The sequence below is a fragment of the Hibiscus syriacus genome, unplaced genomic scaffold (genome assembly GCF_006381635.1).
Source record: "Hibiscus syriacus cultivar Baekdansim isolate YM2019G1 unplaced genomic scaffold, ASM638163v2 tig00110263_pilon, whole genome shotgun sequence".
NCBI classification, from domain to species: Eukaryota; Viridiplantae; Streptophyta; class Magnoliopsida; order Malvales; family Malvaceae; genus Hibiscus; species Hibiscus syriacus.
Window position 1 is genome coordinate 1,002,210 of NW_024062652.1, and position 13,274 is coordinate 1,015,483.

Genomic DNA, 13,274 nt, shown 5'->3' on the forward strand with positions numbered 1-13,274 from the left:
ATAATAACTTATAATATAATAAACTAATAAACTAATAAACTAACAAACTAAACTTTTTAAAATATAACTTAAATGCACCCTTAATCAACTAATAAATTATTCTTTTATATAACTTAAACTAATAAACTATTTTTTTATTATAATAAAACTTAAACTACTAATAAACTAATTAACTAATTTTTTATATAATATAAATTCAACATCCAAATATAACTTAACTATTTAACTAACTACAAACTAATTAAATATTTTTTATATATAACTAACGACTGACTAACAAGCAAACTAATTAATTTTTTTAATATATAACTATCAAACAAACTAATTAAATAATTTTATATTTATGTATGATATAACTTAAACTAACAATAATATAGCTTAAACTAACAAACTAATTAACTAAAATTTTGTTTTACCCTAAACCCTAAACTAACAAACTAATTATTTAAAATAATAAACTAATTTAAATAATAAAAAAACTTACCTCGAATATACCGGCTCCCTTTCTTCTTCTTCATCTTTTCCCTTTCTCTCTTCTCCCTTTCTTTCTTTACATAACTCACGCATAAACCCCCAAATATATAACAATCCCCACCCACTCGGCTGCTTCAATTATATCATGCATAAACTCCCTTTCTTCTGCTTCAATTATAGCTACTGAAGGCTGCAATAATGCAGCAATAAGTGTTGCAATAATGCAACTGAATTCACGCTGCAATAATGCAGCTAGGGAATCACGCATGGGAGCAGGGGAGTAGCAGCAGTAGTCGAGTAGGCGTGCAGGGGCGAGCTGGAGAAGGCGTTGGTCGTCGGGACAGCATGGCGACCTATAGGTCGCGGGGAGTGCATGGCGACCTGGTAGGTCGCTGGGTGTGAATGGCGACCTCTTCCAACGACGTGCATGGCGCATGCAAAGCACCACAGCTCGCCCTGAGTACATGACGACCTTATTCCACTCTTCCTCGCATGCATGCAATGTAGGAGGTCGCCCAGAAGGCATGGCGACCTACAACTGCACTGTGGATTTCGTCCTATATCAGCAATTAATTCGGCCGACGCATTATCTCCTGAAATAATTCTTTCGAGAACATTATCTCGAGAATTTTGCCCATCCTTTTACTTTAATTATCGGAAATTCATTATCTTTATTAATTTATAGTATATACATTGTTAAACTATCTAATTTTATACTTATAAATTATTAAAATATTGATTTTTAAATCAACAACTTACAGTAAAATTTAAATTTAAATTTTATAAAATATGAGAATCAAATTTTAATAAATCAAATAAAATAAAATATTTTTTTCGATTTTCACAAAATAAAATATAAAATTTATAACGAAAAAGTTATTAACATAGTTTTTAGACATAAAAACAAATATTGTAGGAAATAAAGAACTTTCAGAAGATACTTTTGTATCTCGTAAGTTTTTAGATTATATCGTACACGGCGTCATAGGTGTTTATGGCTGATTGAGACTTTTCTTTGAACTCAACGATACCATTTTTTAGTATAAACAATTGAAATCATCACTTTTATAAACTTTTTTTCCATTGAACTCAAAAAATATGAATTTTAATCATTTTTATTTCGTTTTAATTAAGATGTAATCATTGAAGATTAATAGTCGTTAAACCTATAATGATTTGTTAACATGATACGATAAATATATAAATTAAAATTGTATCATTTTCATGTAGATGATATATCGATTAATTATTGATCACTTTTCTTTCATATTTATACACTTTTGTTCACTAATTTTTTTTTTTATAAAAAAACATAAGTTTTGGTCACTTATATTAATATTTTATTAAACTTGGGTCATTTGGACGTTGAACGTCGTTAGTTTGATGACATAGCCTGTTAGTAAAATGATTTAATTTTTATTTTAACTCCTACACTTTATAAAAAATATTGATTATGATTTTGTTTGTAAATTCATATTAGTTTAGGGATAACCTTAGAATTTATCCATTTTAAATTGTTTTCCCCTAACCCGTTGTTGTTCATCTTCTCCCTGTTTCTTCTTCAGACATCTCTTCTCCATTTGCTTCATTTGTCTTCTTTCAATGACTTATGTTGCATTTTAAGAATAATAAAACATTTCCAACTTCTGATAACAAATAATAACACCACAAGTTCATAGAAAAATGAGAGGATATGCATCTATAGATAAAATGAAGCTGAGTAATCTCAGTTATACAAATTAAAATTCAATTTTCAAAGATTGAGATTGCATAATGGAAAATCCAACAAGGAACAAGAAGACAAATCAATGGATCCAAATAACCCGATAACTAGATATCACTCTTCGTGATGATTTTTCCTTCAGAAAGTACATCTGGTGAAATATAATCAATGTATCCAAATAACCCTATAACTAGATGTAACATCCCTGACCCGTACCCGACCTAGATACGAATATGATGTGTCACATTTGACTTTTCAAAACATATGCAATCCATACATATGAACAAAATTAATTTTTTTTAATCAAAATAAAAAAGTATATACCTCTTAATAAGATAATAATTTTACATACATTTTTACATAAAAACCTTAATAATTTACATAAATACCAAAATGTAGGAGTTTACAAAATCGATCAGAGCATTTCAAATTAAAAGTATAATACATGCCAACCGTTTACAAAAGTAACATAAAAACCTACATTTAAATTGTCCTGATCTGATCTTCAAGTGATATGATATCCTCGATAACTCAGTCTTCTGCTCTCTTCAAACCTATGCGTGAGAAAATCACACGCTAAGTCGATGACTTAGTGAGGCAAATACTAAGAGTGCTAATCTTAATAATCAAAATATTTTATAAAGAATTCCAACTTATTTTCCATATCCCAAAGATATAATTATATATATTTCACTTTATCTAACTTGGTTTCAATTGCCCAATGTATACTATTGAGAACTCTAGGTATTTGAGTACTATGAGGTTGTGCACTAATGTTGTCACCATAGCTCGTAATTTGCACCGAATAACAACATAAAACCTTCGACTCTTGGCATGCCAACTATACATCTAATCCTCATACATATACTTTGGGCTATTAATCACATAATTATGTTCAATCATTATTTGAAGTGTTTCTTATTCACATAGTTTCTCTCTCATAGAGTCTGTTCATATTCACTAGTTCAAAGCTCACATTCACTTGCTCAAAGTTCACATTTCCATAATCGTATGATCATAAAACATAACTTGTATAATATAACTTGAATAAAACATTGAAATATAACATAAAAGAAATTATAATTTTTTCGATTGAAAACACTGAGGTTGGCTTATCGTAAGCCATCCTCAATTTTGTTGCAAAACTGAGAAGTTGCACTCATCTTTGCCTCACTGAAGTCTAATCCAAATATTTAACCCTTTCGATTCGCTAAGTAATATGTCGAGGTGATCGGGAGTCTATTACGTTTAATCACTACACAAAACAATCAAAAATCAATATCGTTCTTCGAATCATTTTTAACCAATCAGAATAACTTGTGATGCAAGAAACTATTACTTTCCATTTTATATCTAGAAGTATCGGTACTACCCTTCCAGTATCGATATTTCCCTTCAAGGGTATCGATACCTCCTCAAGGTGCCGATACCGAATTAGCATTCTGTAATCACATCGTAAAAATGGTATCGATACCTTCCCCTGGTATCAATACTACACACACAATATTGATTCCCTCTACATCTGGTATAAATACTACCTACACAATACCAATACCCTCTTCAACGAGTATTGATACTACCCTTAATAATTTCATAGATTTTTCTCTTGAAGTATCGGTACTGTTCTAACGGTACCGATACTCGAAGCCTAGAATTACCATATTTACTTTGAAAATCACCCAAAAAACCTCTCAAATCTATTATACCATCATTCCTTAAGCCTTTAAACTAAGATTCTTTCATTTAAACCAACTTGTCATCAATTACTACTCTTAAACATACTAAATTCTCACTAAAACACCTACATCTAAGAATCATACCATGTTTTCAACCAAGTTCTTAATCATTTCTAATACTCCTAAACATTTAATTAGCTCAATAAAAAGTTAAATATCTCAACAAAACTTCAAAAACTACTCCATATCAAAATTTCATTTCAAAACTCATTTTACAAAATCCTTTCAAATTCACTTATCTTGTTATTATACACCTCTAAAAACCTTCCTTAAGGATATATAATACCCAAAATTTCATTAACCAACCAAAAATTGAAGAACACAACAACTCTTAAAAGGAGAAAGAAGAAGAGAACATAAGTTTCCATAAACCTTATCCAATAACTCATGTTAAATATCTCTCCCAAAAAGAATTTTTAATTCAATCCATCAAAAGACTTCTTTGCCCTCCAAGTCTTCCATCTTTGCTAACAAACCTGAATATAATTTCCAAAATTAATCTTTATACTTTTCAACTTAATATAATTTAACTACTAACATTCTTTTCTTACCTTTTTTGTCACCGACCCAATGTTTGGGATGTTACACTAGATACGTGAATTCATCCACCGAACTTAATCTAAAATCCATGATCTTCGATGTCGAATCTTTGTTTTTGCTCAAGAACAAAAAAAAATTTGATTCTAGATCCTCACGAATCACTGTTAATCCCTATGGTCTCCGCGATATGTCGTACCACCGTCACCGCACCAGCCTTCGCGTACCTCATTTCTATGACGACTCGATCGAACAAATCATCCCCGGAGTAAAGCTCCAGTACTAAGTGAATATTTATTTGATCTTTGTAATCGTCGTGGAGGTCAATCACGTTCGGATGTGATGAACGTTCTCGATGATCTTTTGCATCACAAGGATTTTATTGGTTAACAACGCATTGGAGATGGAAACATGGTACTATTTCATCAATAACACCGCCATTGAAAAAACTCTAGTTTTCTCAACTCAATGTGATGGAGCCATCGTGGTGGTGAGTCTTTTTAGAGTTTTAATGGCGAATTATATGTATTTTTTATTATCTTCATTATTTTTTTTATGTATTTTCTTACAACTGATAACCCACCTATTTTGACTAAAATAATTATAACTAATAATTAGAAACAAGAAGGCTATTGCAATGGAGTAGAGATGTCTAAAGAAGAAACATGAAGAAGATGAGCAATATTAGGGGTTGGGAGAAAATTTATTAAAAAATGGAATGTTGGCCCTAAACTAATTTGAATTTACAAAAAGACTCATAATAAATATTTTTTTAAAGTGTAAGGGTTAAAATAAAAATTAAACCATTTCTAACGGGTCATGTCATCCAACTAACAACATTCAACGTCCAAGTGACCAAAACTTAATAAAACAATAATAGTGACCAAAACTTATGTTTTTTGAATTTGGTGAGCAAAAGTGTACAAATATGAAAGGAAAGTGACTAAACTTAATTTGCGTATTATCTACGTGGAAATGATGTAATTTTAATTATATATATTTATCGTGTCACGTCGGCAAACCTTTAACGGTTTTATGACCGTTAACCTTCAGTGACCACATCTTAATTAAAACGAAACAAAAGTGATTAAATCTTAATTAAAATGAAATGAAAGTAACCAAATCTTATGTTTTTTAAATTCAGCGAGGAAAAGTTTATAAAACTCAAACAAAGGTGACCATTTTTGTACTTTACCCTATTTTTTAAAGTGTAAACTACAAATTAAATATCACCAAATTTTAAGTGATGTATTATTTATAACACTAAACTTTTAATTGTTTAATTATAATATTAAATTTTGATTTTGATTTCAATTATATCATTGGATCATTAGATTTTAACGTCACGAAAATGTGAACATATATTTTCATAATTGTGATAATGTAGATATAATAACATCATTTTTACGCGGCTATTGATACCAAAAAAGCGACGTTAGTTTAGACACTAGACTTTAGAGGTGTATCAATTTTTTCAGTAAACTTTAAAAAGTTTCAGTTTAAGACACTGATCTTTTTTAGTTGTCATTGGTAGCTAATCAATGCATGTCATTAGTCGCCATTTATGATAATATGAATATTAAAATGTTCACATTTCACCTATCTTTCTTGTCATTAAATTGATTTTCCATGAATCTCAAATTAAGTCGATGAAAATTTTTCTAAAGGTTCAACGTGATAATACTCTAATCTCCTCTAATAGTCGTCCGATGAGGCTATTTTTGAGATATGATATTTTCATTCTCAGAATAAGGCTTCTCATCATAGATTTTTGAACAAGCACATCTGTAATACCTAATTTTTTTCAACCTACTTTTTTCGAGGCCCAAAACATTTTATTGAAGCCGATTTTGAAGTTTGGGACATTAGCCGACTTTCAACAAAATTTCAAGTAAGATCCAAGTGTTTTTAGGACATAATGTCTTTTTGAGATATAATAGTGTTTCAGTTAGCTTTCCAACGCATCTTGAAATGGCTCAATTATACATTAGAAACTTAAGATATGCTCATTTTAGCAAAGACAGTGTGTGCAGAAATTCAATACGGGTCCAATACAAGAATTTTCATTTATTCTGAATTTTTAATTATTTTATTGATTATTTGTGAATAAATTCAGCTTTCTACTTTCCATTGTTTATTTAGGGCAATTTAGGATTTTTTTAATTACGTTAATATTACTTTTCTTAATTAGTGTATTTAACATTAATTAAAAGATTATATAGTTTTTTTTTGCTTTTAGGGTTTTGGAGAGCCTATAAATAGGCACTCTTATTTTTCAATGAAGAAAAAATACGAGCAATAAAAGAAAACATTTGACTAAAGTTAATTAATTCGCTTTATTTTTTTTCTTATTACTTTGTTCAATTTTGGTATTGTTTTTATTTTATTCTTTTAAAATTTTTTTGAGGATAGTAAACCGAGGAACAAGGAAAAAACAACTTTAAACTAATCTTTATGGATTTAGCCTTCCTTGAGGCTACTTATTGAAAACCGATAATCTTTCTATGTTTTATTTTTTATCTTTATTTTATTTTTGTTGTTTCGATTGATCACAACCTTGATTTTACTTAAAAACTCCGTAGAATTAGAGAAGACTGAGGAACAAGGAACAAAGACTTTTAAATAATATTCATAGATTTAACCTTTCTTGAAGTTTTTCGATGAAAAACAATGGTGGGTTTTAATTTTTTTATTTAGTTATTTATTTTGATCTAATTTTAATTTTTTTCCTTTTTTGGGGTTTTATATTAAGTTAAATGACACGAGGACCCGATTCAAATCCTTATAGAATCTATATGTTTTTATATGTTTAGGGGATAATTGTTAAAAATAAGACCTGATATTTGGGTAAAATTATCTTTTATTCCTCAACTTACAATTTACAACAAAGAAGTCCTATTTATACACAAAGCAATTGCCATAACTAACTCAATAACTAAAAGCTAACAAATTGTACAGCTAAGTTAAACTAGTTAACACTTTCTACACTCCCCCTCAAGTTGGTGGTTGAAAAAATGTCTTTAAACTCCAACTTGGAAACCATATATTCATGTTGATGTACACCCAAGGCTTTGGTCATCAAGTCTACTTGTTGCTCCTCTGTTTTGATATGATCAGTTTGTATCAAACCTTCTTGAATTTTTTCTCTGAAAAAATGACAATCTATTTCAATATGTTTAGTTCTTTCATGGAAAACCGGATTTGCTTTTATCACACATCAGCTTAGCTGGTTCCATGCTCTTCAAACCCAACTCATTCAACAAATCTCTCAACCAACTATTTCAGCAGCTGTTCTTGTCATGCTTCTATATTCTGCTTCAGCAGAAGAGCATGCAACATTGTTTTGTTTCTTAGACTTCCAAGAGATCAGAGATATTCCAAGTTTAATGCAAAAACCTGTTACATATCTTCTAGTTATTGGACAAGCAGCCCAATCAGAATCACAATAAGAAAACAACTTGCATTCACTTACTGCACTTAATAAAATCCTCTGACCTGAATTTTTCTTAATGTATCTTACCACTCTTAATGCAGTCTCAAGATGGGATTGCTTTGGTTTATGCATAAACTAACTTAGAAAATGTACTGCATAAGCAATATCTGGCATTGTGTGAGTAAGATATATCAGTCTACCTATAAGCCTCTGAAAAACAGACTTATGTCATAACAATTGCTCATCTCCACAAAGTGTTTCATCATATTCAGCTTTAGTGAGTTTCTTGTTTTGCTCTAAAGGAGTCATATCTGGTTTAGCTCCCCCAGTTCCAGTTTCTTCAATCAGTTCTAAAACATACTTTCGTTGATTCAACACAATCCCTTCTTTTGATCTTAGAACCTCCAATCCTAGAAAGTATTTCAACTCTCCAAGATCTTTCATTTTGAAGTTCCCATTCAAAATATGCTTAAGTCCATTATCATTACTTCATTGCTACCAGTAATTAAAAGGTCATCAACATAAACCAACAAGACACCAATATCATTCCCTTGATGTTTTGTAAATATTGAATAATCATGCTTGCTTTGCATGTAACCAGCTGTAAGTAATGCTTCTGTTAGCTTCAAGTTCCATTGCCTAGAAGCTTGTTTCAGTCCATAAAGTGATTTATGCAACCTACAAACCTTAGACTCCCCCTGGCTGCAAAAACCATCAAGAAGTTCCATATAGACTTCTTAAACTAAATCACCTTGCAAAAATGCATTGTACACATCCATTTGATAAAGAGGCTAGGAAAAAAATGGAGGGAAGAGTAAGAACAGTTCGGAAAGTGACTAACTTAGCAACTGGGGAGAAGGTATCCACAAAGTCAACTCCTTCTCTTTGATTGAATCCTTTAGCAACAAGGCGAGCTTTGAAATGCTCAACATCTCCATTGGCCTTGTACTTAATTTTGTACACCCATTTACATCCTATTGGAATTTTCCCTGAAGGCAGAGTAACTACAGACTAAGTGTTATTTGACTCCAAAGCATCAATCTCTTCCTTCATGGCTTAGATCCACAAATGGTTGATAATGCCTTCAGCATAGGTTTTAGGTTCAATTAATTGAGAAGTGGATGATAAGAAACTCTGAGTTTTGGAAGGTAAATGAAAATAAGAAATGAAAATAGAAATACGATACTTACTTGGAAGAGATGAAGATTGGTATGATTGAATATAGTCATGTAACCAATTAGGAGATTTGACAACCCTAGTAGATATTCTTTGAGGTGGTCACTGATTTTGAGGTTGAATAGGTGAACTAGGAGGACTAGTTGAGACTTGAGGTGATGCAGAAGAAGAAGAATAAGAAGGATAAGACAAATTAGGTAAAACATAATGTACTGGAGGATATGATGTAGAAATATCAAGAGTAAGAAAGTCAAAATCATCAACAACAGATTGAGTAGGGAAAAAAAGAAGACTTGTTGATTGGAAAGGAAAAAGGAAACACAGTCTCATGAAATACCACATCACGATTGGCAAAAAACACTTTATATGAAGATAAAAAAATAGATAGCCCTTTTGAGTTGATGAATAACCCATAAATACAGAAGGTAATGTCTTTGGTGAAAATTTATCCTTATAGTTGACTTTAGTTCCATAGAAAAGATAACCAAACACTCTTAGATGAGAAAGATCAGGTGGTTTTTGATAAAAAAAAACTTCAAAAGGACTTTTCCAATTTAAAACAACAGTAGGAAGTCTGCTAATGATATAACATGTTAAAACACACTCACCCCAAAATTTTATAGGCACATGAGAGTGAAAATGAAGAGCACGTGCTACCTTTAAAAGATGTTTATGCTTGCACTCAATAACCCCATTTTACTGCGATATATGAACACATGAGCTTTGGTGAATGATTCCAAGAGATGAGAAAAGTTCAGAACAATGATCACTAAAAAACTCACCACCATTATCACTGTGAATATACTTAACTGAGGTAGAATGATGAATTCAAACAAGGGTAAAATATTGTTTGAGAAAAAGGATTGCATATCTCTTAAGTCTCAACAAATAAACCCAAGACATTCTAGTATAATCATCTACAATAGTAAAAAATGATCGATAACCACTATTTGTTGAGATTCTATAGGGACCCCATAAGTCAAATATGAACCAAATCAAAAAGTTTAAGTGATCTAGAAGAACTAATAGGAAAAGGTAACCTTGACTGTTTTGCAAGAGGGAATACATAACATTGTTTAACAGAGTTTTCATTTAAGGGAATGCAATATAAAAAAAGAGTCTTATGTATTTTAGCAGTAGTGACATACCCTAAACGTGCATGCCAAAGTATTATATTATTAACAAAAGAAACAAACATACAACCAAAATCAGGCTTACATTCTGAGGATGACAAAACATAATTACAATGCTTAGAATACAAACCAGAAACAAGATCCGTCGAATAAAAAACATAGAGACCATGAGACTTCCTACCAATCCCCCTCATCTTCCCAGTGAAGAGATACTGCAAAATGCAAAAATGAGGATAGAAGACAATGTTGTAATTTAGGTCTTTAGTAGTTTTGATACTGATAAAAGATTATGATGAAAGTTAGGTACAAACAACACATTGGGAATAACATCAGTTGAATCAAAACAGAAACTACCAGTGTGTGTAATAGGGACAATTTTACCATTAGGTAAATGAACACAACGAGAACCAGAATCACATGAAGTAAGAGATTGCAAACAATGGATTTCAGACACCATATGATCAGTAGCACCTGTATTAAGTATCAAACGAACATAATCAGAGTGATTAGGTGAAAAATTAGATCCAAATACCTGCTAAGTTGACTGTTGTATCAACCGAGGGAGGTTTATTCAAAAGCTCTAGAATCTGATTATACTGAGTTGTTGTGAAAACTAGAGCATCATGAGTATTATTAGAATCACCAGAACATGATTCACGATCAGAATCAGGCAATGAGGTGTTGGTAACAAGAGCAGCCTGAGGACCCTTCTTCTTAGTGAATTTGAAATCAGGAGGAAAACCATTTAAGCGATAACAACTTTCACGCTTATGACCCTTTATCTTGCAGAACTCACAAACTCCATTAAAATGCCTTCGATCAGAATTTCCAGAAGCACTGGAATACATTGCAATTACTCCTGAAACACCAAATAGATGAACTCGTTGTGCTTCTTCTTCCACAATTATAGAATATTCTTTATTAACAGTCGACAAAGGTTTCATAAGCAAAACTTGACTGCGAATTGTTGAATACTTATCGTTAAGACCCATAAGAAATTGTAACAATTTCTGCTGAGCAAGATGCTTAGAGTTCTGCTGAGAAGCATCATAATTGCAAGTTGAAAAAGGAACTAAAGCATGATACTCATCCTATGACAGCTTTAATCGAGTGAAATAAGTTGAAACAGTTGAATCACCTTGAGATAAAGTTGCAATTTCCCGATACAAAAAAAAAAAATCAAAATCCACCAACCTTATCGAGTCGCCCCTTCAAATCAGTCCAGACATGAGCAACACTTGAAACAAATATAATTCCAGCAAAGAGATCATTGCTCACCATATTGAGAATCCAGGATAGGACAAACACATTACAACGTTCCCACTGAGAATGTAAGAACTCATCATAATCCTCTTTGCAACAGGAACCATCAACAAAACCTAGCTTGTTCTTTGCTAACAGCGCAATCTTCATAGAACGACTCCAGATATTATAGTTGTCAATGACCAAGCGGTGAGAAACAAGAACACCGCCCGACGTATCAGACGGATGCAGGAACAAGGGGTGATTAAAATCGAGCACGGTGGTGGTGGTGTCAGAGGAATTCATTCAGTCGTAAGAAACCGCCCAACGAATGTGAATTAACCGGAAATGAAAGAATAAGGGTTGAAGGAAAACGAGTAGATATGAAAACGGCCCAACAAACCACTTGAGCTAAACTGATACCATGTTAAAAGTAAGACTTGATATTTGGGTAAAATTATCTTTTATTCCTTAACTTACAATTTACAACAAATAAGTCCTATTTATACACAAAGTAACTGCCATAACTAACTCAATAACTAAAAGCTAACAAACTAACAAGCTGTACAGCTAAGCTAAACTAGTTAACACTTTCTACAATAATTATGCGGCCATTTTTTGTTTAGTTTTTCTTTTTTTTTTCTTTTTTTTTGTTTAGTTTTTTTTCAAGTAATTTCATTAACTTTAGTTACATCACAATTTAACCATTTTTTGTTTCAATTATGCCGTCATTGATTTCTTATTCCCTTTTAATTTTATTCCATTTTTATTATAATTAAGATTCTTAATATCCTTCAATTTGCTCCCTTATTTTTTCATCTTTATTAATATTTCAATTACTTGTTTCCCTTATTAGTTTTTATCATTAATATGTTTGGCTTAATTTTAGGTTTTATTTATTCATATTTCTTCATTTGTTTGCATTGATGGACATATTTAATATTTGATTTCACATGTCTTTTATTATTTATTTAATTCTCGTGTTAATTTAGTTCAAATTTGTATTTATATTTTATATTTTTTTATCCATGATACTTTGACTTTTTACATTATTCATGCATATTATATTTTCTTATTTTTTAAATTTTATTTTATTTTACAATAATCAACTATCAAAAGTAAGTAACTCAAATTGAACTTTTAAAATTTTAATTAAATCTCAAATTTCGCAATCAAGACAACCGAGTACTCGTGTGGTACCGAAAGAGCAATTCAATAGTGCTCATCCTTCCTCGATTGTAATCGATTCCCGAATCTGAAAATTCTCTGGTAAGATACAGATCCAGTAAATTTGTAACACTTAGGTGTCTGATCTATCTAATTCAAAAAACGATCGATGGTGACTCCATCATTAATTCCAAGTCGAGATACGAACCCGAGAACACCCGAAGGACCGTTGCAACAACACATCAAATCCTTCAAATTTGAGAACACTTTAAAACCCCAAAATGATAGTTTTTAGTAATATTGTGACTCTCACATAATGATCCAATAAATATACTCATAACGGGTTAGTTCAGTATGTTATTCTCCAACACATACCTATGTATTGATTTTGACATCTCTATATCAATGATGACACTTTATCATCAATCAACTATATATTAGATTTAATGCATTATTATTGTTTAAGCTCACAATATACTTGATTAAGAACTTTAAGAATAATCAAACTATTCCCATGACTTCATTACAGTTTATATTATTTATATAATAAATAATAACTGAAATAATAATGACAATGTCTTATATTAATAAACAAAACAAAATAAATATATTGTTACAATCATCTCATTACTCAACTTGGGGCATACTCTAAT